We start from the raw sequence: 24498 nt of genomic DNA, 5'->3' as shown, positions 1-24498 counted from the left end.
ATACTTTTGAAGTTTGAGGTGGCAAGACAAGCAAGCAGCCCCAGTCTCTGTGCCTCTGTGCGAGCAGTGCCATGGGCAGATGAGGCTGAGCAACAGCTTTCCAGGCTAGCTTTTTCTGCCTGCCAGCTATCTGCAGACGTTCGCAATTTGGGAGCAGGACTGCCGGAGACGCCCGGCACTGACCCCAAGAGATACGTTTGACGTTTGAGGTGGCAAGACAAGCAAGCAGCCCCAGTCTCTGTGCCTCTGTGCGAGCAGTGCCATGGGCAGATGAGGCTGAGCAACAGCTTTCCAGGCTAGCTCTTTCTGCCTGCGAGCTATCTGCAGACGTTCGCATTTTGGGAGCAGGGCTGCCGGAGGTGCCCGGCAAAGACACCCAGAGATACCTTTGACGTTTGAGGTGGCAAGACAAGCAAGCAGCCCCAGTCTCTGTGCCTCTGTGCGAGCAGTGCCATGGGCAGATGAGGCTGAGCAACAGCTTTCCAGGCTAGCTCTTTCTGCCTGCGAGCTATCTGCAGACGTTCGCATTTTGGGAGCAGGGCTGCCGCAGGCGCCCGGCAGGGACACCCAGAGATACCTTTGACGTTTGAGGTGGCAAGACAAGCAAGCAGCCCCAGTCTCTGTGCCTCTGTGCGAGCAGTGCCATGGGCAGATGAGGCTGAGCAACAGCTTTCCAGGCTAGCTCTTTCTGCCTGTGAGCTATCTGCAGACGTTTGCATTTTGGGAGCAGGGCTGACGCAGGCGTCAGGCACGGACACCCAGAGATACCTTTGACGTTTGAGGTGGCAAGACAAGCAAGCAGCCCCAGTCTCTGTGCCTCTGTGTGAGCAGTGCCATGGGCAGATGAGGCTGAGCAACAGCTTTCCAGGCTAGCTCTTTCTGCCTGCCAGCTATATGCAGACGTTCGCATTTTGGGAGCAGGGCTGCCGCAGGCGCCCGGCACTGGCCCCAAGAGATACGTTTGACGTTTGAGGTGGCAAGACAAGCAAGCAGCCCCAGTCTCTGTGCCTCTGTGCGAGCAGTGCCATGGGCAGATGAGGCTGAGCAACAGCTTTCCAGGCTAGCTCTTTCTGCCTGCCAGCTATCTGCAGACGTTCGCATTTTGGGAGCAGGGCTGCCGCAGGCGCCCGGCAAAGACACCCAAAGCTACATTGGAACTTTGAGGTGGCAAGACAAGCAAGCAGCCCCAGTCTCTGTGCCTCTGTGCGAGCAGTGCCATGGGCAGATGAGGCTGAGCAACAGCTTTCAGGGCTAGCTCTTTCTGCCTGCGAGCTATCTGCAGACGTTCGCATTTTGGGAGCAGGGCTGCCGCAGGCGCCCGGCAAAGTCACACAGAGATACGTTTGACGTTTGAGGTGGCAAGACAAGCAAGCAGCCCCAGTCTCTGTGCCTCTGTGCGAGCAGTGCCATGGGCAGATGAGGCTGAGCAACAGCTTTCCAGGCTAGCTCTTTCTGCCTGCGAGCTATCTGCAGACGTTCGCATTTTGGGAGCAGGGCTGCCGCAGGCGCCCGGCAAAGACACACAGAGATACGTTTGACGTTTGAGGTGGCAAGACAAGCAAGCAGCCCCAGTCTCTGTGCCTCTGTGCGAGCAGTGCCATGGGCAGATGAGGCTGAGCAACAGCTTTCCAGGCTAGCTCTTTCTGCCTGCCAGCTATCTGCAGACGTTCGCATTTTGGGAGCAGGGCTGCCGCAGGCGCCCGGCAGGGACACCCAGAGATACCTTTGACGTTTGAGGTGGCAAGACAAGCAAGCAGCCCCAGTCTCTGTGCCTCTGTGCGAGCAGTGCCATGGGCAGATGAGGCTGAGCAACAGCTTTCCAGGCTAGCTCTTTCTGCCTGCCAGCTATCTGCAGACGTTCGCATTTTGGGAGCAGGGCTGCCTCAGGCGCCCGGCAAAGACAGGCAGAGATACGTTTGACGTTTGAGGTGGCAAGACAAGCAAGCAGCCCCAGTCTCTGTGCCTCTGTGCGAGCAGTGCCATGGGCAGATGAGGCTGAGCAACAGCTTTCCAGGCTAGCTCTTTCTGCCTGCCAGCTATCTGCAGACGTTCGCATTTTGGGAGCAGGGCTGCCGCAGGTGCCAGGCACGGACACCCAGAGATACCTTTGACGTTTGAGGTGGCAAGACAAGCAAGCAGCCCCAGTCTCTGTGCCTCTGTGCGAACAGTGCCATGGGCAGATGAGGCTTAGCAACAGCTTTCCAGGCTAGCTCTTTCTGCCTGCGAGCTATCTGCAGACGTTCGCATTTTGGGAGCAGGGCTGCCTCCGGCGCCCGGCACGGACACCCAGAGATACTTTTGAAGTTTGAGGTGGCAAGACAAGCAAGCAGCCCCAGTCTCTGTGCCTCTGTGCGAGCAGTGCCATGGGCAGATGAGGCTGAGCAACAGCTTTCCAGGCTAGCACTTTCTGCCTGCGAGCTATCTGCAGACGTTCGCATTTTGGGAGCAGGGCTGCCGGAGGCGCCCGGCAGGGACACCAAGAGATACCTTTGACGTTTGAGGTGGCAAGACAAGCAAGCAGCCCCAGTCTCTGTGCCTCTGTGCCAGCAGTGCCATGGGCAGATGAGGCTGAGCAACAGCTTTCCAGGCTAGCTCTTTCTGCCTGCCAGCTATCTGCAGACGTTCGCATTTTGGGAGCAGGGCTGCCGCAGGCGCCCGGCAAAGACACCCAAAGCTACATTGGAACTTTGAGGTGGGAAGACAAGCAAGCAGCCCCAGTCTCTGTGCCTCTGTGCGAGCAGTGCCATGGGCAGATGAGGCTGAGCAACAGCTTTCAGGGCTAGCTCTTTCTGCCTGCGAGCTATCTGCAGACGTTCGCATTTTGGGAGCAGGGCTGCCGCAGGCGCCCGGCAAAGTCACACAGAGATACGTTTGACGTTTGAGGTGGCAAGACAAGCAAGCAGCCCCAGTCTCTGTGCCTCTGTGCGAGCAGTGCCATGGGCAGATGAGGCTGAGCAACAGCTTTCCAGGCTAGCTCTTTCTGCCTGCGAGCTATCTGCAGACGTTCGCATTTTGGGAGCAGGGCTGCCGCAGGCGCCCGGCAAAGACACACAGAGATACGTTTGACGTTTGAGGTGGCAAGACAAGCAAGCAGCCCCAGTCTCTGTGCCTCTGTGCGAGCAGTGCCATGGGCAGATGAGGCTGAGCAACAGCTTTCCAGGCTAGCTCTTTCTGCCTGCCAGCTATCTGCAGACGTTCGCATTTTGGGAGCAGGGCTGCCGCAGGCGCCCGGCAGGGACACCCAGAGATACCTTTGACGTTTGAGGTGGCAAGACAAGCAAGCAGCCCCAGTCTCTGTGCCTCTGTGCGAGCAGTGCCATGGGCAGATGAGGCTGAGCAACAGCTTTCCAGGCTAGCTCTTTCTGCCTGCCAGCTATCTGCAGACGTTCGCATTTTGGGAGCAGGGCTGCCTCAGGCGCCCGGCAAAGACAGGCAGAGATACGTTTGACGTTTGAGGTGGCAAGACAAGCAAGCAGCCCCAGTCTCTGTGCCTCTGTGCGAGCAGTGCCATGGGCAGATGAGGCTGAGCAACAGCTTTCCAGGCTAGCTCTTTCTGCCTGCGAGCTATCTGCAGACGTTCGCATTTTGGGAGCAGGGCTGCCGCAGGTGCCAGGCACGGACACCCAGAGATACCTTTGATGTTTGAGGTGGCAAGACAAGCAAGCAGCCCCAGTCTCTGTGCCTCTGTGCGAACAGTGCCATGGGCAGATGAGGCTTAGCAACAGCTTTCCAGGCTAGCTCTTTCTGCCTGCGAGCTATCTGCAGACGTTCGCATTTTGGGAGCAGGGCTGCCTCAGGCGCCCGGCACGGACACCCAGAGATACTTTTGAAGTTTGAGGTGGCAAGACAAGCAAGCAGCCCCAGTCTCTGTGCCTCTGTGCGAGCAGTGCCATGGGCAGATGAGGCTGAGCAACAGCTTTCCAGGCTAGCACTTTCTGCCTGCGAGCTATCTGCAGACGTTCGCATTTTGGGAGCAGGGCTGCCGGAGGCGCCCAGCAAAGACACCCAAAGCTACGTTGGAAGTTTGAGGTGGCAAGACAAGCAAGCAGCCCCAGTCTCTGTGCCTCTGTGCGAGCAGTGCCATGGGCAGATGAGGCTGAGCAACAGCTTTCCAGGCTAGCTCTTTCTGCCTGCCAGCTATCTGCAGACGTTCGCATTTTGGGAGCAGGGCTGCCGGAGGTGCCCGGCAAAGACACCCAATGCTACGTTTGACGTTTGAGTTGGCAAGACAAGCAAGCAGCCCCAGTCTCTGTGCCTCTGTGCGAGCAGTGCCATGGGCAGATGAGGCTGAGCAACAGCTTTCCAGGCTAGCTCTTTCTGCCTGCCAGCTATCTGCAGACGTTCGCATTTTGGGAGCAGGGCTGCCGCAGGCGCCCGGCACGGACGCCCAGAGATACCTTTGACGTTTGAGGTGGCAAGACAAGCAAGCAGCCCCAGTCTCTGTGCCTCTGTGCGAGCAGTGCCATGGGCAGATGAGGCTGAGCAACAGCTTTCCAGGCTAGCTCTTTCTGCCTGTGAGCTATCTGCAGACGTTCGCATTTTGGGAGCAGGGCTGACGCAGGCGCCAGGCACGGACACCCAGAGATACGTTTGGCGTTTGAGGTGGCAAGACAAGCAAGCAGCCCCAGTCTCTGTGCCTCTGTGTGAGCAGTGCCATGGGCAGATGAGGCTGAGCAACAGCTTTCCAGGCTAGCTCTTTCTGCCTGCCAGCTATCTGCAGACGTTCGCATTTTGGGAGCAGGGCTGCCGCAGGCGCCCGGCACTGGCCCCAAGAGATACGTTTGACGTTTGAGGTGGCAAGACAAGCAAGCAGCCCCAGTCTCTGTGCCTCTGTGCGAGCAGTGCCATGGGCAGATGAGGCTGAGCAACAGCTTTCCAGGCTAGCTCTTTCTGCCTGCCAGCTATCTGCAGACGTTCGCATTTTGGGAGCAGGGCTGCCGCAGGCGCCCGGCAAAGACACCCAAAGCTACATTGGAACTTTGAGGTGGCAAGACAAGCAAGCAGCCCCAGTCTCTGTGCCTCTGTGCGAGCAGTGCCATGGGCAGATGAGGCTGAGCAACAGCTTTCAGGGCTAGCTCTTTCTGCCTGCGAGCTATCTGCAGACGTTCGCATTTTGGGAGCTGGGCTGCCGCAGGCGCCCGGCAAAGACACCCAGAGATACGTTTGACGTTTGAGGTGGCAAGACAAGCAAGCAGCCCCAGTCTCTGTGCCTCTGTGCGAGCAGTGCCATGGGCAGATGAGGCTGAGCAAGAGCTTTCCAGGCTAGCTCTTTCTGCCTGCGAGCTATCTGCAGACGTTCGCATTTTGGGAGCAGGGCTGCCGGAGACGCCCGGCAAAGACACCCAAAGCTACGTTTGATGTTTGAGGTGGCAAGACAAGCAAGCAGCCCCAGTCTCTGTGCCTCTGTGCGAGCAGTGCCATGGGCAGATGAGGCTGAGCAACAGCTTTCCAGGCTAGCTCTTTCTGCCTGCCAGCTATCTGCAGACGTTCGCATTTTGGGAGCAGGGCTGCCGCAGGCGCCCGGCAGGGACCCCCAGAGATACCTTTGACGTTTGAGGTGGCAAGACAAGCAAGCAGCCCCAGTCTCTGTGCCTCTGTGCGAGCAGTGCCATGGGCAGATGAGGCTGAGGAACAGCTTTCCAGGCTAGCTCTTTCTGCCTGCCAGCTATCTGCAGACGTTCGCATTTTGAGAGCAGGGCTGCCGCAGGTGCCCGGCAAAGACACCCAATGCTACGTTTGACGTTTGAGTTGGCAAGACAAGCAAGCAGCCCCAGTCTCTGTGCCTCTGTGCGAGCAGTGCCATGGGCAGATGAGGCTGAGCAACAGCTTTCCAGGCTAGCTCTTTCTGCCTGCCAGCTATCTGCAGACGTTCGCAATTTGGGAGCAGGACTGCCGGAGACGCCCGGCAAAGACACCCAAAGATACGTTTGACGTTTGAGGTGGCAAGACAAGCAAGCAGCCCCAGTCTCTGTGCCTCTGTGCGAGCAGTGCCATGGGCAGATGAGGCTGAGCAACAGCTTTCCAGGCTAGCTCTTTCTGCCTGCGAGCTATCTGCAGACGTTCGCATTTTGGGAGCAGGGCTGCCGCAGGCGCCCGGCAGGGACACCCAGAGATACCTTTGACGTTTCAGGTTGCAAGACAAGCAAGCAGCCCCAGTCTCTGTGCCTCTGTGCGAGCAGTGCCATGGGCAGATGAGGCTGAGCAACAGCTTTCCAGGCTAGCTCTTTCTGCCTGTGAGCTATCTGCAGACGTTCGCATTTTGGGAGCAGGGCTGACGCAGGCGCCAGGCACGGACACCCAGAGATACGTTTGGCGTTTGAGGTGGCAAGACAAGCAAGCAGCCCCAGTCTCTGTGCCTCTGTGCGAGCAGTGCCATGGGCAGATGAGGCTGAGCAACAGCTTTCCAGGCTAGCTCTTTCTGCCTGCCAGCTATCTGCAGACGTTCGCATTTTGGGAGCAGGGCTGCCGGAGGCGCCCGGCAAAGACACCCAAAGCTTCGTTTGACGTTTGACGTGGCAAGACAAGCAAGCAGCCCCAGTCTCTGTGCCTCTGTGCGAGCAGTGCCATGGGCAGATGAGGCTGAGCAACAGCTTTCCAGGCTAGCTCTTTCTGCCTGCCAGCTATCTGCAGACGTTCGCATTTTGGGAGCAGGGCTGCCGGAGACGCCCGGCAAAGACCCCCAAAGCTACATTTGAAGTTTGAGGTGGCAAGACAAGCAAGCAGCCCCAGTCTCTGTGCCTCTGTGCGAGCAGTGCCATGGGCAGATGAGGCTGAGCAACAGCTTTCCAGGCTAGCTCTTTCTGCCTGCGAGCTATCTGCAGATGTTCGCATTTTGGGAGCAGGGCTGCCTCAGGCGCCCGGCAAAGACACCCAAAGATTCTTTTCACGTTTGAGGTGGCAAGACAAGCAAGCAGCCCCAGTCTCTGTGCCTCTGTGCGAGCAGTGCCATGGGCAGATGAGGCTGAGCAACAGCTTTCCAGGCTAGCTCTTTCTGCCTGCCAGCTATCTGCAGACGTTCGCATTTTGGGAGCAGGGCTGCCGCAGGTGCCAGGCACGGACACCCAGAGATACCTTTGACGTTTGAGGTGGCAAGACAAGCAAGCAGCCCCAGTCTCTGTGCCTCTGTGCGAACAGTGCCATGGGCAGATGAGGCTTAGCAACAGCTTTCCAGGCTAGCTCTTTCTGCCTGCGAGCTATCTGCAGACGTTCGCATTTTGGGAGCAGGGCTGCCTCAGGCGCCCGGCACGGACACCCAGAGATACTTTTGAAGTTTGAGGTGGCAAGACAAGCAAGCAGCCCCAGTCTCTGTGCCTCTGTGCGAGCAGTGCCATGGGCAGATGAGGCTGAGCAACAGCTTTCCAGGCTAGCACTTTCTGCCTGCGAGCTATCTGCAGACGTTCGCATTTTGGGAGCAGGGCTGCCGGAGGCGCCCAGCAAAGACACCCAAAATTACGTTGGAAGTTTGAGGTGGCAAGACAAGCAAGCAGCCCCAGTCTCTGTGCCTCTGTGCGAGCAGTGCCATGGGAAGATGAGGCTGAGCAACAGCTTTCCAGGCTAGCTCTTTCTGCCTGCCAGCTATCTGCAGACGTTCGCATTTTGGGAGCAGGGCTGCCTCAGGCGCCCGGCAAAGACAGGCAGAGATACGTTTGACGTTTGAGGTGGCAAGACAAGCAAGCAGCCCCAGTCTCTGTGCCTCTGTGCGAGCAGTGCCATGGGCAGATGAGGCTGAGCAACAGCTTTCCAGGCTAGCTCTTTCTGCCTGCCAGCTATCTGCAGACGTTCGCATTTTGGGAGCAGGGCTGCCGCAGGTGCCCGGCAAAGACACCCAATGCTACGTTTGACGTTTGAGTTGGCAAGACAAGCAAGCAGCCCCAGTCTCTGTGCCTCTGTGCGAGCAGTGCCATGGGCAGATGAGGCTGAGCAACAGCTTTCCAGGCTAGCTCTTTCTGCCTGCCAGCTATCTGCAGACGTTCGCAATTTGGGAGCAGGACTGCCGGAGACGCCCGGCAAAGACACCCAAAGATACGTTTGACGTTTGAGGTGGCAAGACAAGCAAGCAGCCCCAGTCTCTGTGCCTCTGTGCGAGCAGTGCCATGGGCAGATGAGGCTGAGCAACAGCTTTCCAGGCTAGCTCTTTCTGCCTGCCAGCTATCTGCAGACGTTCGCATTTTGGGAGCAGGGCTGCCGCAGGTGCCCGGCAAAGACACCCAATGCTACGTTTGACGTTTGAGTTGGCAAGACAAGCAAGCAGCCCCAGTCTCTGTGCCTCTGTGCGAGCAGTGCCATGGGCAGATGAGGCTGAGCAACAGCTTTCCAGGCTAGCTCTTTCTGCCTGCGAGCTATCTGCAGACGTTCGCATTTTGGGAGCAGGGCTGCCGCAGGCGCCCGGCAGGGACACCCAGAGATACCTTTGACGTTTGAGGTTGCAAGACAAGCAAGCAGCCCCAGTCTCTGTGCCTCTGTGCGAGCAGTGCCATGGGCAGATGAGGCTGAGCAACAGCTTTCCAGGCTAGCTCTTTCTGCCTGCCAGCTATCTGCAGACGTTCGCATTTTGGGAGCAGGGCTGACGCAGGCGCCAGGCACGGACACCCAGAGATACGTTTGGCGTTTGAGGTGGCAAGAGAAGCAAGCAGCCCCAGTCTCTGTGCCTCTGTGCGAGCAGTGCCATGGGCAGATGAGGCTGAGCAACAGCTTTCCAGGCTAGCTCTTTCTGCCTGCCAGCTATCTGCAGACATTCGCATTTTGGGAGCAGGGCTGCCGCAGGCGCCCGGCACTGGCCCCAGGAGATACGTTTGACGTTTGAGGTGGCAAGACAAGCAAGCAGCCCCAGTCTCTGTGCCTCTGTGCGAGCAGTGCCATGGGCAGATGAGGCTGAGCAACAGCTTTCCAGGCTAGCTCTTTCTGCCTGCGAGCTATCTGCAGACGTTCGCATTTTGGGAGCAGGGCTGCCGGAGGCGCACGGCAAAGACACCCAAAGCTACATTGGAACTTTGAGGTGGCAAGACAAGCAAGCAGCCCCAGTCTCTGTGCCTCTGTGCGAGCAGTGCCATGGGCAGATGCGGCTGAGCAACAGCTTTCAGGGCTAGCTCTTTCTGCCTGCGAGCTATCTGCAGACGTTCGCATTTTGGGAGCAGGGCTGCCTCAGGCGCCCGGCAAAGACACACAGAGATACGTTTGACGTTTGAGGTGGCAAGACAAGCAAGCAGCCCCAGTCTCTGTGCCTCTGTGCGAGCAGTGCCATGGGCAGATGAGGCTGAGCAACAGCTTTCCAGGCTAGCTCTTTCTGCCTGCCAGCTATCTGCAGACGTTCGCATTTTGGGAGCAGGGCTGCCGGAGACGCCCGGCAAAGACACCCAAAGCTACGTTTGATGTTTGAGGTGGCAAGACAAGCAAGCAGCCCCAGTCTCTGTGCCTCTGTGCGAGCAGTGCCATGGGCAGATGAGGCTGAGCAACAGCTTTCCAGGCTAGCTCTTTCTGCCTGCCAGCTATCTGCAGACGTTCGCATTTTGGGAGCAGGGCTGCCGCAGGCGCCCGGCACTGGCCCCAAGAGATACGTTTGACGTTTGAGGTGGCAAGACAAGCAAGCAGCCCCAGTCTCTGTGCCTCTGTGCGAGCAGTGCCATGGGCAGATGAGGCTGAGCAACAGCTTTCCAGGCTAGCTCTTTCTGCCTGCCAGCTATCTGCAGACGTTCGCATTTTGGGAGCAGGGCTGCCGGAGGCGCCCAGCAAAGACACCCAAAACTACGTTGGAAGTTTGAGGTGGCAAGACAAGCAAGCAGCCCCAGTCTCTGTGCCTCTGTGCGAGCAGTGCCATGGGCAGATGAGGCTGAGCAACAGCTTTCCAGGCTAGCTCTTTCTGCCTGCCAGCTATCTGCAGACGTTCGCATTTTGGGAGCAGGGCTGCCGCAGGTGCCCGGCAAAGACACCCAATGCTACGTTTGACGTTTGAGTTGGCAAGACAAGCAAGCAGCCCCAGTCTCTGTGCCTCTGTGCGAGCAGTGCCATGGGCAGATGAGGCTGAGCAACAGCTTTCCAGGCTAGCTCTTTCTGCCTGCCAGCTATCTGCAGACGTTCGCAATTTGGGAGCAGGACTGCCGGAGACGCCCGGCAAAGACACCCAAAGATACGTTTGACGTTTGAGGTGGCAAGACAAGCAAGCAGCCCCAGTCTCTGTGCCTCTGTGCGAGCAGTGCCATGGGCAGATGAGGCTGAGCAACAGCTTTCCAGGCTAGCTCTTTCTGCCTGCCAGCTATCTGCAGACGTTCGCATTTTGGGAGCAGGGCTGCCGCAGGCGCCCGGCAAAGACACCCAATGCTACTTTTGACGTTTGAGTTGGCAAGACAAGCAAGCAGCCCCAGTCTCTGTGCCTCTGTGCGAGCAGTGCCATGGGCAGATGAGGCTGAGCAACAGCTTTCCAGGCTAGCTCTTTCTGCCTGCGAGCTATCTGCAGACGTTCGCATTTTGGGAGCAGGGCTGCCGCAGGCGCCCGGCAGGGACACCCAGAGATACCTTTGACGTTTGAGGTGGCAAGACAAGCAAGCAGCCCCAGTCTCTGTGCCTCTGTGCGAGCAGTGCCATGGGCAGATGAGGCTGAGCAACAGCTTTCCAGGCTAGCTCTTTCTGCCTGCCAGCTATCTGCAGACGTTCACATTTTGGGAGCAGGGCTGACGCAGGCGCCAGGCACGGACACCCAGAGATACGTTTGGCATTTGAGGTGGCAAGAGAAGCAAGCAGCCCCAGTCTCTGTGCCTCTGTGCGAGCAGTGCCATGGGCAGATGAGGCTGAGCAACAGCTTTCCAGGCTAGCTCTTTCTGCCTGCCAGCTATCTGCAGACATTCGCATTTTGGGAGCAGGGCTGCCGCAGGCGCCCGGCACTGGCCCCAAGAGATACGTTTGACGTTTGAGGTGGCAAGACAAGCAAGCAGCCCCAGTCTCTGTGCCTCTGTGCGAGCAGTGCCATGGGCAGATGAGGCTGAGCAACAGCTTTCCAGGCTAGCTCTTTCTGCCTGCGAGCTATCTGCAGACGTTCGCATTTTGGGAGCAGGGCTGCCGCAGGCGCCCGGCAAAGACACCCAAAGCTACATTGGAACTTTGAGGTGGCAAGACAAGCAAGCAGCCCCAGTCTCTGTGCCTCTGTGCGAGCAGTGCCATGGGCAGATGCGGCTGAGCAACAGCTTTCCAGGCTAGCTCTTTCTGCCTGCGAGCTATCTGCAGACGTTCGCATTTTGGGAGCAGGGCTGCCTCAGGCGCCCGGCAAAGACACACAGAGATACCTTTGACGTTTGAGGTGGCAAGACAAGCAAGCAGCCCCAGTCTCTGTGCCTATGTGCGAGCAGTGCCATGGGCAGATGAGGCTGAGCAACAGCTTTCCAGGCTAGCTCTTTCTGCCTGCCAGCTATCTGCAGACGTTCGCATTTTGGGAGCAGGGCTGCCGGAGACGCCCGGCAAAGACACCCAAAGCTACGTTTGATATTTGAGGTGGCAAGACAAGCAAGCAGCCCCAGTCTCTGTGCCTCTGTGCGAGCAGTGCCATGGGCAGATGAGGCTGAGCAACAGCTTTCCAGGCTAGCTCTTTCTGCCTGCCAGCTATCTGCAGACGTTCGCATTTTGGGAGCAGGGCTGCCGCAGGCGCCCGGCACTGGCCCCAAGAGATACGTTTGACGTTTGAGGTGGCAAGACAAGCAAGCAGCCCCAGTCTCTGTGCCTCTGTGCGAGCAGTGCCATGGGCAGATGAGGCTGAGCAACAGCTTTCCAGGCTAGCTCTTTCTGCCTGCCAGCTATCTGCAGACGTTCGCATTTTGGGAGCAGGGCTGCCGCAGGCGCCCGGCAAAGACACCCAAAGCTACATTGGAACTTTGAGGTGGCAAGACAAGCAAGCAGCCCCAGTCTCTGTGCCTCTGTGCGAGCAGTGCCATGGGCAGATGAGGCTGAGCAACAGCTTTCAGGGCTAGCTCTTTCTGCCTGCCAGCTATCTGCAGACGTTCGCATTTTGGGAGCAGGGCTGCCGCAGGCGCCCGGCAAAGACACACAGAGATACGTTTGACGTTTGAGGTGGCAAGACAAGCAAGCAGCCCCAGTCTCTGTGCCTCTGTGCGAGCAGTGCCATGGGCAGATGAGGCTGAGCAACAGCTTTCCAGGCTAGCTCTTTCTGCCTGCCAGCTATCTGCAGACGTTCGCATTTTGGGAGCAGGGCTGCCCGAGACGCCCGGCAAAGACACCCAAAGCTACATTTGATGTTTGAGGTGGCAAGACAAGCAAGCAGCCCCAGTCTCTGTGCCTCTGTGCGAGCAGTGCCATGGGCAGATGAGGCTGAGCAACAGCTTTCCAGGCTAGCTCTTTCTGCCTGCCAGCTATCTGCAGACGTTCGCATTTTGGGAGCAGGGCTGCCGCAGGCGCCCGGCAGGGACACCCAGAGATACCTTTGACGTTTGAGGTGGCAAGACAAGCAAGCAGCCCCAGTCTCTGTGCCTCTGTGCGAGCAGTGCCATGGGCAGATGAGGCTGAGCAACAGCTTTCCAGGCTAGCTCTTTCTGCCTGCCAGCTATCTGCAGACGTTCGCATTTTGGGAGCAGGGCTGCCTCAGGCGCCCGGCAAAGACAGGCAGAGATACGTTTGACGTTTGAGGTGGCAAGACAAGCAAGCAGCCCCAGTCTCTGTGCCTCTGTGCGAGCAGTGCCATGGGCAGATGAGGCTGAGCAACAGCTTTCCAGGCTAGCTCTTTCTGCCTGCGAGCTATCTGCAGACGTTCGCATTTTGGGAGCAGGGCTGCCGCAGGTGCCCGGCAAAGACACCCAATGCTACGTTTGACGTTTGAGTTGGCAAGACAAGCAAGCAGCCCCAGTCTCTGTGCCTCTGTGCGAGCAGTGCCATGGGCAGATGAGGCTGAGCAACAGCTTTCCAGGCTAGCTCTTTCTGCCTGCGAGCTATCTGCAGACGTTCGCAATTTGGGAGCAGGACTGCCGGAGACGCCCGGCAAAGACACCCAAAGATACGTTTGACGTTTGAGTTGGCAAGACAAGCAAGCAGCCCCAGTCTCTGTGCCTCTGTGCGAGCAGTGCCATGGGCAGATGAGGCTGAGCAACAGCTTTCCAGGCTAGCTCTTTCTGCCTGCCAGCTATCTGCAGACGTTCGCATTTTGGGAGCAGGGCTGCCGGAGGTGCCCGGCAAAGACACCCAATGCTACGTTTGACGTTTGAGTTGGCAAGACAAGCAAGCAGCCCCAGTCTCTGTGCCTCTGTGCGAGCAGTGCCATGGGCAGATGAGGCTGAGCAACAGCTTTCCAGGCTAGCTCTTTCTGCCTGCGAGCTATCTGCAGACGTTTGCATTTTGGGAGCAGGGCTGCCGCAGGCGCCCGGCAGGGACACCCAGAGATACCTTTGACGTTTGAGGTTGCAAGACAAGCAAGCAGCCCCAGTCTCTGTGCCTCTGTGCGAGCAGTGCCATGGGCAGATGAGGCTGAGCAACAGCTTTCCAGGCTAGCTCTTTCTGCCTGTGAGCTATCTGCAGACGTTCGCATTTTGGGAGCAGGGCTGACGCAGGCGCCAGGCACGGACACCCAGAGATACCTTTGACGTTTGAGGTTGCAAGACAAGCAAGCAGCCCCAGTCTCTGTGCCTCTGTGCGAGCAGTGCCATGGGCAGATGAGGCTGAGCAACAGCTTTCCAGGCTAGCTCTTTCTGCCTGTGAGCTATCTGCAGACGTTCGCATTTTGGGAGCAGGGCTGACGCAGGCGCCAGGCACGGACACCCAGAGATACGTTTGGCGTTTGAGGTGGCAAGACAAGCAAGCAGCCCCAGTCTCTGTGCCTCTGTGCGAGCAGTGCCATGGGCAGATGCGGCTGAGCAACAGCTTTCAGGGCTAGCTCTTTCTGCCTGCGAGCTATCTGCAGACGTTCGCATTTTGGGAGCAGGGCTGCCTCAGGCGCCCGGTAAAGACACACAGAGATACGTTTGACGTTTGAGGTGGCAAGACAAGCAAGCAGCCCCAGTCTCTGTGCCTCTGTGCGAGCAGTGCCATGGGCAGATGAGGCTGAGCAACAGCTTTCCAGGCTAGCTCTTTCTGCCTGCGAGCTATCTGCAGACGTTCGCATTTTGGGAGCAGGGCTGCCGGAGACGCCCGGCAAAGACACCCAAAGCTACGTTTGATGTTTGAGGTGGCAAGACAAGCAAGCAGCCCCAGTCTCTGTGCCTCTGTGCGAGCAGTGCCATGGGCAGATGAGGCTGAGCAACAGCTTTCCAGGCTAGCTCTTTCTGCCTGCCAGCTATCTGCAGACGTTCGCATTTTGGGAGCAGGGCTGCCGGAGACGCCCGGCAAAGACACCCAAAGATACGTTGGAAGTTTGAGTAGGCAAGACAACAAGCAGCCCCAGTCTCTGTGCCTCTGTGCGAACAGTGCCGTGGGCAGATGAGGCTGAGGAACAGCTTTCCAGGCTAGCTCTTTCTGCCTGCCAGCTATCTGCAGACGTTCGCATTTTGGGAGCAGGGCTGCCGGAGACGCCCGGCAAAGACACCCAAAGCTACGTTGGACATTTGAGGTGGCAAGACAAGCAAGCAGCCCCAGTCTCTGTGCCTCTGTGCGAGCAGTGCCATGGGCAGATGAGGCTGAGCAACAGCTTTCCAGGCTAGCTCTTTCTGCCTGCCAGCTATCTGCAGACGTTCGCATTTTGGGAGCAGGGCTGCCTCAGGCGCCCGGCAAGGACACCCAGAGATACCTTTGACGTTTGAGGTGGCAAGACAAGCAAGCAGCCCCAGTCTCTGTGCCTCTGTGTGAGCAGTGCCATGGGCAGATGAGGCTGAGCAACAGCTTTCCAGGCTAGCTCTTTCTGCCTGCGAGCTATCTGCAGACGTTCGCATTTTGGGAGCAGGGCTGCCTCAGGCGCCCGGCACTGACCCCAAGAGATACGTTTGAAGTTTGAGGTGGCAAGACAAGCAAGCAGCCCTAGTCTCTGTGCCTCTGTGCGAGCAGTGCCATGGGCAGATGAGGCTGAGGAACAGCTTTCCAGGCTAGCTCTTTCTGCCTGCCAGCTATCTGCAGACGTTCGCATTTTGGGAGCAGGGCTGCCGGAGGTGCCCGGCAAAGACACCCAATGCTACGTTTGACGTTTGAGTTGGCAAGACAAGCAAGCAGCCCCAGTCTCTGTGCCTCTGTGCGAGCAGTGCCATGGGCAGATGAGGCTGAGCAACAGCTTTCCAGGCTAGCTCTTTCTGCCTGCGAGCTATCTGCAGACGTTCGCATTTTGGGAGCAGGACTGCCGGAGACGCCCGGCAAAGACACCCAAAGATACGTTTGACGTTTGAGGTGGCAAGACAAGCAAGCAGCCCCAGTCTCTGTGCCTCTGTGTGAACAGTGCCATGGGCAGATGAGGCTGAGCAACAGCTTTCCAGGCTAGCTTTTTCTGCCTGCGAGCTATCTGCAGACGTTCGCATTTTGGGAGCAGGGCTGCCGGAGGCGCCCGGCAGGGACACCCAGAGATACCTTTGACGTTTGAGGTGGCAAGACAAGCAAGCAGCCCCAGTCTCTGTGCCTCTGTGCGAGCAGTGCCATGGGCAGATGAGGCTGAGCAACAGCTTTCCAGGCTAGCTCTTTCTGTCTGCCAGCTATCTGCAGACGTTCGCATTTTGGGAGCAGGGCTGCCGCAGGTGCCAGGCACGGACACCCAGAGATACCTTTGACGTTTGAGGTGGCAAGACAAGCAAGCAGCCCCAGTCTCTGTGCCTCTGTGCGAACAGTGCCATGGGCAGATGAGGCTTAGCAACAGCTTTCCAGGCTAGCTCTTTCTGCCTGTGAGCTATCTGCAGACGTTCGCATTTTGGGAGCAGGGCTGCCTCAGGCGCCCGGCACGGACACCCAGTGATACTTTTGAAGTTTGAGGTGGCAAGACAAGCAAGCAGCCCCAGTCTCTGTGCCTCTCTGCGAGCAGTGCCATGGGAAGATGAGGCTGAGGAACAGCTTTCCAGGCTAGCACTTTCTGCCTGCGAGCTATCTGCAGACGTTCGCATTTTGGGAGCAGGGCTGCCGGAGGCGCCCAGCAAAGACACCCAAAACTATGTTTGACGTTTGAGGTGGCAAGACAAGCAAGCAGCCCCAGTCTCTGTGCCTCTGTGCGAGCAGTGCCATGGGCAGATGAGGCTGAGCAACAGCTTTCCAGGCTAGCACTTTCTGCCTGCGAGCTATCTGCAGACGTTCGCATTTTGGGAGCAGGGCTGCCGGAGGCGCCCAGCAAAGACACCCAAAACTATGTTTGACGTTTGAGGTGGCAAGACAAGCAAGCAGCTCCAGTCTCTGTGCCTCTGTGCGAGCAGTGCCATGGGCAGATGAGGCTGAGCAACAGCTTTCCAGGCTAGCTCTTTCTGCCTGCCAGCTATCTGCAGACGTTCGCATTTTGGGAGCAGGGCTGCCTCAGGCGCCCGGCAAAGACACCCAAAGATACGTTTGACGTTTGAGGTGGCAAGACAAGCAAGCAGCCCCAGTCTCTCTGCCTCTGTGCGAGCAGTGCCATGGGCAGATGAGGCTGAGCAACAGCTTTCCAGGCTAGCTCTTTCTGCCTGCCAGCTATCTGCAGACGTTCGCATTTTGGGAGCAGGGCTGCCGGAGACGCCCGGCAAAGACACCCAAAGCTACATTGGAACTTTGAGGTGGCAAGACAAGCAAGCAGCCCCAGTCTCTGTGCCTCTGTGCGAGCAGTGCCATGGGCAGATGAGGCTGAGCAACAGCTTTCCAGGCTAGCTCTTTCTGCCTGCGAGCTATCTGCAGACGTTCGCATTTTGGGAGCAGGGCTGCCGCAGGCGCCCGGCAAAGACACACAGAGATACGTTTGACGTTTGAGGTGGCAAGACAAGCAAGCAGCCCCAGTCTCTGTGCCTCTGTGCGAGCAGTGCCATGGGCAGATAAGGCTGAGCAACAGCTTTCCAGGCTAGCTCTTTCTGCCTGCCAGCTATCTGCAGACGTTCGCATTTTGGGAGCAGGGCTGCCTCAGGCGCCCGGCACGGACTCCCAGAGATACCTTTGACGTTTGAGGTGGCAAGACAAGCAAGCAGCCCCAGTCTCTGTGCCTCTGTGTGAGCAGTGCCATGGGCAGATGAGGCTGAGCAACAGCTTTCCAGGCTAGCTCTTTCTGCCTGCCAGCTATCTGCAGACGTTCGCATTTTGGGAGCAGGGCTGCCTCAGGCGCCCGGCACTGACCCCAAGAGATACCTTTGACGTTTGAGGTGGCAAGACAAGCAAGCAGCCCTAGTCTCTGTGCCTCTGTGCGAGCAGTGCCATGGGCAGATGAGGCTGAGGAACAGCTTTCCAGGCTAGCTCTTTCTGCCTGCCAGCTATCTGCAGACGTTCGCATTTTGGGAGCAGGGCTGCCGGAGGTGCCCGGCAAAGACACCCAATACTACGTTTGACGTTTGAGTTGGCAAGACAAGCAAGCAGCCCCAGTCTCTGTGCCTCTGTGCGAGCAGTGCCATGGGCAGATGAGGCTGAGCAACAGCTTTCCAGGCTAGCTCTTTCTGCCTGCGAGCTATCTGCAGACGTTCGCATTTTGGGAGCAGGACTGCCGGAGACGCCCGGCAAAGACATCCAAAGCTTCGTTTGACGTTTGAGGTGGCAAGACAAGCAAGCAGCCCCAGTCTCTGTGCCTCTGTGTGAACAGTGCCATGGGCAGATGAGGCTGAGCAACAGCTTTCCAGGCTAGCTCTTTCTGCCTGCCATCTATCTGCAGACATTCGCATTTTGGGAGCAGGGCTGCCGCAGGCGCCCGGCAGGGACACCCAGAGATACCTTTGACGTTTGAGGTGGCAAGACAAGCAAGCAGCCCCAGTCTTTGTGCCTCTGTGCGAGCAGTGCCATGGGCAGATGAGGCTGAGCAACAGCTTTCCAGGCTAGCTCTTTCTGCCTGCCAGCTATCTGCAGACGTTCGCATTTTGGGAGCAGGGCTGCCGCAGGTGCCAGGCACGGACACCCAGAGATACGTTTGACGTTTGAGGTGGCAAGACAAGCAAGCAGCCCCAGTCTCTGTGCCTCTGTGCGAACAGTGCCATGGGCAGATGAGGCTTAGCAACAGCTTTCCAGGCTAGCTCTTTCTGCCTGCGAGCTATCTGCAGACGTTCGCATTTTGGGAGCAGGGCTGCCTCAGGCGCCCGGCACGGACACCCAGAGATACTTTTGAAGTTTGAGGTGGCAAGACAAGCAAGCAGCCCCAGTCTCTGTGCCTCTGTGCGAGCAGTGCCATGGGCAGATGAGGCTGAGCAACAGCTTTCCAGGCTAGCTCTTTCTGCCTGCCAGCTATCTGCAGACGTTCGCATTTTGGGAGCAGGGCTGCCTCAGGCGCCCGGCAAAGACACCCAAATATACGTTTGACGTTTGAGGTGGCAAGACAAGCAAGCAGCCCCAGTCTCTGTGCCTCTGTGCGAGCAGTGCCATGGGCAGATGAGGCTGAGCAACAGCTTTCCAGGCTAGCTCTTTCTGCCTGCCAGCTATCTGCAGACGTTTGCATTTTGGGAGCAGGGCTGCCGGAGATGGCAGCCAAAGACACCCAAAGCTATGTTGGAAGTTTGAGGTGGCAAGACAAGCAAGCAGCCCCAGTCTCTGTGCCTCTGTGCGAGCAGTGCCATGGGCAGATGAGGCTGAGCAACAGCTTTCCAGGCTAGCTCTTTCTGCCTGTGAGCTCTCTGCAGACGTTCGCATTTTTGGAGCAGGGCTGCCTCAGGCGCCCGGCACTAACCCCAAGAGATACGTTTGACGTTTGAGGTGGCAAGACAAGCAAGCAGCCCCAGTCTCTGTGCCTGTGTGCGAGCAGTGCCATGGGCAGATGGGGCTGAGGAAGAGCTTTCCAGGCTAGCTCTTTCTGCCTGCCAGCTATCTGCAGACGTTCGCATTTTGGGAGCAGGGCTGACGCAGACGCCCGGCAAACACCCCCAAAGCTACGTTGGAAGTTTGAGGTGGCAAGACAAGCAAGCAGCCCCAGTCTCTGTGCCTCTGTTCGAGCAGTGCCATCGGCAGATGAGGCTGAGCAACAGCTTTCCAGGCTAGCTCTTTCTGCCTGCCAGCTATCTGCAGACGTTCGCATTTTGGGAGCAGGGCTGCCGGAGACGCCCGGCAAAGACACCCAAAGCTATGTTGGAAGTTTGAGGTGGCAAGACAAGCAAGCAGCCCCAGTCTCTGTGCCTCTGTGCGAGCAGTGCCATGGGCAGATGAGGCTGAGCAACAGCTTTCCAGGCTAGCTCTTTCTGCCTGCCAGCTATCTGCAGACGTTCGCAATTTGGGAGCAGGACTGGCGGAGACGCCCGGCAAAGACACCCAAAGCTACGTTTGACGTTTAAGGTGGCAAGACAAGCAAGCAGCCCCAGTCTCTGTGCCTCTGTGCGAGCAGTGCCATGGGCAGATGAGGCTGAGCAACAGCTTTCCAGGCTAGCTCTTTCTGCCTGCCAGCTATCTGCAGACGTTCGCATTTTGGGAGCAGGGCTGCCGGAGGTGCCCGGCAAAGACACCCAATGCTACGTTTGACGTTTGAGGTGGCAAGACAAGCAAGCAGCCCCAGTCTCTGTGCCTCTGTGCGAGCAGTGCCATGGGCAGATGAGGCTGAGCAACAGCTTTCCAGGCTAGCTCTTTCTGCCTGCCAGCTATCTGCAGACGTTCGCATTTTGGGAGCAGGGCTGCCGGAGGTGCCCGGCAAAGACACCCAATGCTACGTTTGACGTTTGAGGTGGCAAGACAAGCAAGCAGCCCCAGTCTCTGTGCCTCTGTGCGAGCAGTGCCATGGGCAGATGAGGCTGAGCAACAGCTTTCCAGGCTAGCTCTTTCTGCCTGCGAGCTATCTGCAGACGTTCGCATTTTGGGAGCAGGGCTGCCGCAGGCGCTCGGCAGGGACACCCAGAGATACCTTTGACGTTTGAGGTGGCAAGACAAGCAAGCAGCCCCAGTCTCTGTGCCTCTGTGCGAGCAGTGCCATGGGCAGATGAGGCTGAGCAACAGCTTTCCAGGCTAGCTCTTTCTGCCTGTGAGCTATCTGCAGACGTTCGCATTTTGGGAGCAGGGCTGCTGCAGGCGCCCGGCACGGACACCCAGAGATACGTTTGACGTTTGAGGTGGCAAGACAAGCAAGCAGCCCCAGTCTCTGTGCCTCTGTGCGAGCAGTGCCATGGGCAGATGAGGCTGAGCAACAGCTTTCCAGGCTAGCTCTTTCTGCCTGCCAGCTATCTGCAGACGTTCGCATTTTGGGAGCAGGGCTGCCGGAGGTGCCCGGCAAAGACACCCAATGCTACGTTTGACGTTTCAGTTGGCAAGACAAGCAAGCAGCCCCAGTCTCTGTGCCTCTGTGCGAGCAGTGCCATGGGCAGATGAGGCTGAGCAACAGCTTTCCAGGCTAGCTCTTTCTGCCTGCCAGCTATCTGCAGACGTTCGCATTTTGGGAGCAGGGCTGCTGCAGGCGCCCGGCACGGACACCCAGAGATACGTTTGATGTTTGAGGTGGCAAGACAAGCAAGCAGCCCCAGTCTCTGTGCCTCTGTGCGAGCAGTGCCATGGGCAGATGAGGCTGAGCAACAGCTTTCCAGGCTAGCTCTTTCTGCCTGCCAGCTATCTGCAGACGTTCGCATTTTGGGAGCAGGGCTGCCGGAGACGCCCGGCACGGTCACTCAGAGATACGTTTCACTTTTGAGGAGGCAAGACAAGCAAGCAGCCCCAATCTCTGTGCCTCTGTGCGAGCAGTGCCATGGGCAGATGAGGCTGAGCAACAGCTTTCCAGGCTAGCTCTTTCTGCCTGCCAGCTATCTGCAGACGTTCGCATTTTGGGAGCAGGGCTGTCGGAGACGCCCGGCAAACACCCCCAAATCTACGTTGGAAGTTTGAGGTGGCAAGACAAGCAAGCAGCCCCAGTCTCTGTGCCTCTGTGCGAGCAGTGCCATGGGCAGATGAGGCTGAGCAACAGCTTTCCAGGCTAGCTCTTTCTGCCTGCCAGCTATCTGCAGACATTCGCATTTTGGGAGCAGGGCTGCCGGAGACGCCCGGCAAAGACACCCAAATCTACGTTGGAAGTATGAGGTGGCAAGACAAGCAAGCAGCCCCAGTCTCTGTGCCTCTGTGCGAGCAGTGCCATGGGCAGATGAGGCTGAGCAACAGCTTTCCAGGCTAGCTCTTTCTGCCTGCGAGCTATCTGCAGACGTTCGCATTTTGGGAGCAGGGCTGCCTCAGGCGCCCGGCACAGACACCCAGAGATACGTTTGACGTTTGAGGTGGCAAGACAAGCAAGCAGCCCCAGTCTCTGTGCCTCTGTGCGAGCAGTGCCATGGGCAGATGAGGCTGAGCAACAGCTTTCCAGGCTAGCTCTTTCTGCCTGCCAGCTATCTGCAGACGTTCGCATTTTGGGAGCAGGGCTGCCGCAGGCGCCCGGCACTGACCCCAAGAGATACGTTTGACGTTTGAGGTGGCAAGACAAGCAAGCAGCCCCAGTCTCTGTGCCTCTGTGCGAGCAGTGCCATGGGCAGATGAGGCTGAGCAACAGCTTTCCAGGCTAGCTCTTTCTGCCTGCCAGCTATCTGCAGACGTTCGCATTTTGGGAGCAGGGCTGCCGTAGGTGCCCAGCAAAGACACCCAATGCTACGTTTGACGTTTGAGTTGGCAAGACAAGCAAGCAGCCCCAGTCTCTGTGCCTCTGTGCGAGCAGTGCCATGGGCAGATGAGGCTGAGCAACAGCTTTCCAGGCTAGCTCTTTCTGCCTGCGAGCTATCTGCAGACGTTCGCAATTTGGGAGCAGGACTGCCGGAGACGCCCGACAAAGACACCCAAAGATACGTTTGACGTTTGAGGTGGCAAGACAAGCAAGCAGCCCCAGTCTCTGTGCCTCTGTGCGAGCAGTGCCATGGGCAGATGAGGCTGAGCAACAGCTTTCCAGGCTAGCTCTTTCTGCCTGCCAGCTATTTGCAGACGTTCGCATTTTGGGAGCAGGGCTGCCGGAGGTGCCCGGCAAAGACACCCAATGCTACGTTTGACGTTTGAGTTGGCAAGACAAGCAAGCAGCCCCAGTCTCTGTGCCTCTGTGCGAGCAGTGCCATGGGCAGATGAGGCTGAGCAACAGCTTTCCAGGCTAGCTCTTTCTGCCTGCGAGCTATCTGCAGACGTTCGCATTTTGGGAGCAGGGCTGCCGCAGGCGCTCGGCAGGGACACCCAGAGATACCTTTGACGTTTGAGGTGGCAAGACAAGCAAGCAGCCCCAGTCTCTGTGCCTCTGTGCGAGCAGTGCCATGGGCAGATGAGGCTGAGCAACAGCTTTCCAGGCTAGCTCTTTCTGCCTGTGAGCTATCTGCAGACGTTCGCATTTTGGGAGCAGGGCTGACGCAGTCGCCCGGCACGGACACCCAGAGATACGTTTGACGTTTGAGGTGGCAAGACAAGCAAGCAGCCCCAGTCTCTGTGCCTCTGTGCGAGCAGTGCCATGGGCAGATGAGGCTGAGCAACAGCTTTCCAGGCTAGCTCTTTCTGCCTGCCAGCTATCTGCAGACGTTCGCATTTTGGGAGCAGGGCTGTAGCAGGCGCCCAGCACAGACACCCAGAGATACCTTTGACGTTTGAGGTGGCAAGACAAGCAAGCAGCCCCAGTCTCTGTGCCTCTGTGCGAGCAGTGCCATGGGCAGATGAGGCTGAGCAACAGCTTTCCAGGCTAGCTCTTTCTGCCTGCCAGCTATCTGCAGACGTTCGCATTTTGGGAGCAGGGCTGCCGCAGGCGCTCGGCAGGGACACCCAGAGATATCTTTGACGTTTGAGGTGGCAAGACAAGCAAGCAGCCCCAGTCTCTGTGCCTCTGTGCGAGCAGTGCCATGGGCAGATGAGGCTGAGCAACAGCTTTCCAGGCTAGCTCTTTCTGCCTGTGAGCTATCTGCAGACGTTCGCATTTTGGGAGCAGGGCTGCCGGAGGTGCCCGGCAAAGACACCCAAAGCTACATTGGAACTTTGAGGTAGCAAGACAAGCAAGCAGCCCCAGTCTCTGTGCCTCTGTGCGAGCAGTGCCATGGGCAGATGAGGCTGAGCAACAGCTTTCCAGGCTAGCTCTTTCTGCCTGCCAGCTATCTGCAGACGTTCGCATTTTGGGAGCAGGGCTGCCGCAGGCGCTCGGCAGGGACACCCAGAGATATCTTTGACGTTTGAGGTGGCAAGACAAGCAAGCAGCCCCAGTCTCTGTGCCTCTGTGCGAGCAGTGCCATGGGCAGATGAGGCTGAGCAACAGCTTTCCAGGCTAGCTCTTTCTGCCTGTGAGCTATCTGCAGACGTTCGCATTTTGGGAGCAGGGCTGCCGGAGGTGCCCGGCAAAGACACCCAAAGCTACATTGGAACTTTGAGGTAGCAAGACAAGCAAGCAGCCCCAGTCTCTGTGCCTCTGTGCGAGCAGTGCCATGGGCAGATGAGGCTGAGCAACAGCTTTCCAGGCTAGCTCTTTCTGCCTGCGAGCTATCTGCAGACGTTCGCATTTTGGGAGCAGGGCTGCCGCAGGCGCCCGGCAGGGACACCCAGAGATACCTTTGACGTTTGAGGTGGCAAGACAAGCAAGCAGCCCCAGTCTCTGTGCCTCTGTGCGAGCAGTGCCATGGGCAGATGAGGCTGAGCAACAGCTTTCCAGGCTAGCTCTTTCTGCCTGCGAGCTATCTGCAGACGTTCGCATTTTGGGAGCAGGGCTGCCGCAGGCGCCCGGCACGGACACCCAGAGATACGTTTGACGTTTGAGGTGGCAAGACAAGCAAGCAGCCCCAATCTCTGTGCCTCTGTGCGAGCAGTGCCATGGGCAGATGAGGCTGAGCAACAGCTTTCCAGGCTAGCTCTTTCTGCCTGCCAGCTATCTGCAGACGTTCGCATTTTGGGAGCAGGGCTGTCGGAGACGCCCGGCAAAGACACCCAAAGCTACATTGGAACTTTGAGGTGGCAAGACAAGCAAGCAGCCCCAGTCTCTGTGCCTCTGTGCGAGCAGTGCCATGGGCAGATGAGGCTGAGCAACAGCTTTCCAGGCTAGATCTTTCTGCCTGCGAGCTATCTGCAGACATTCGCATTTTGGGAGCAGGGCTGCCGGAGACGCCCGGCAAAGACACCCAAATCTACGTTGGAAGTATGAGGTGGCAAGACAAGCAAGCAGCCCCAGTCTCTGTGCCTCTGTGCGAGCAGTGCCATGGGCAGATGAGGCTGAGCAATAGCTTTCCAGGCTAGCTCTTTCTGCCTGCGAGCTATCTGCAGACATTCGCATTTTGGGAGCAGGGCTGCCTCAGGCGCCCGGCACGGACACCCAGAGATACGTTTGAAGTTTGAGGTGGCAAGACAAGCAAGCAGCCCCAGTCTCTGTGCCTCTGTGCGAGCAGTGCCATGGGCAGATGAGGCTGAGCAACAGCTTTCCAGGCTAGCTCTTTCTGCCTGCGAGCTATCTGCAGACGTTCGCATTTTGGGAGCAGGGCTGCCGGAGACGCCCGGCAAAGACACCCAAGATACGTTGGAAGTTTGAGGTGGCAAGACAAGCAAGCAGCCCCAGTCTCTGTG

The sequence above is a fragment of the Opisthocomus hoazin genome, unplaced genomic scaffold (genome assembly GCF_030867145.1).
Source record: "Opisthocomus hoazin isolate bOpiHoa1 unplaced genomic scaffold, bOpiHoa1.hap1 HAP1_SCAFFOLD_42, whole genome shotgun sequence".
Classification (NCBI taxonomy): domain Eukaryota; kingdom Metazoa; phylum Chordata; class Aves; order Opisthocomiformes; family Opisthocomidae; genus Opisthocomus; species Opisthocomus hoazin.
This window is presented reverse-complemented; position numbering follows the sequence as displayed.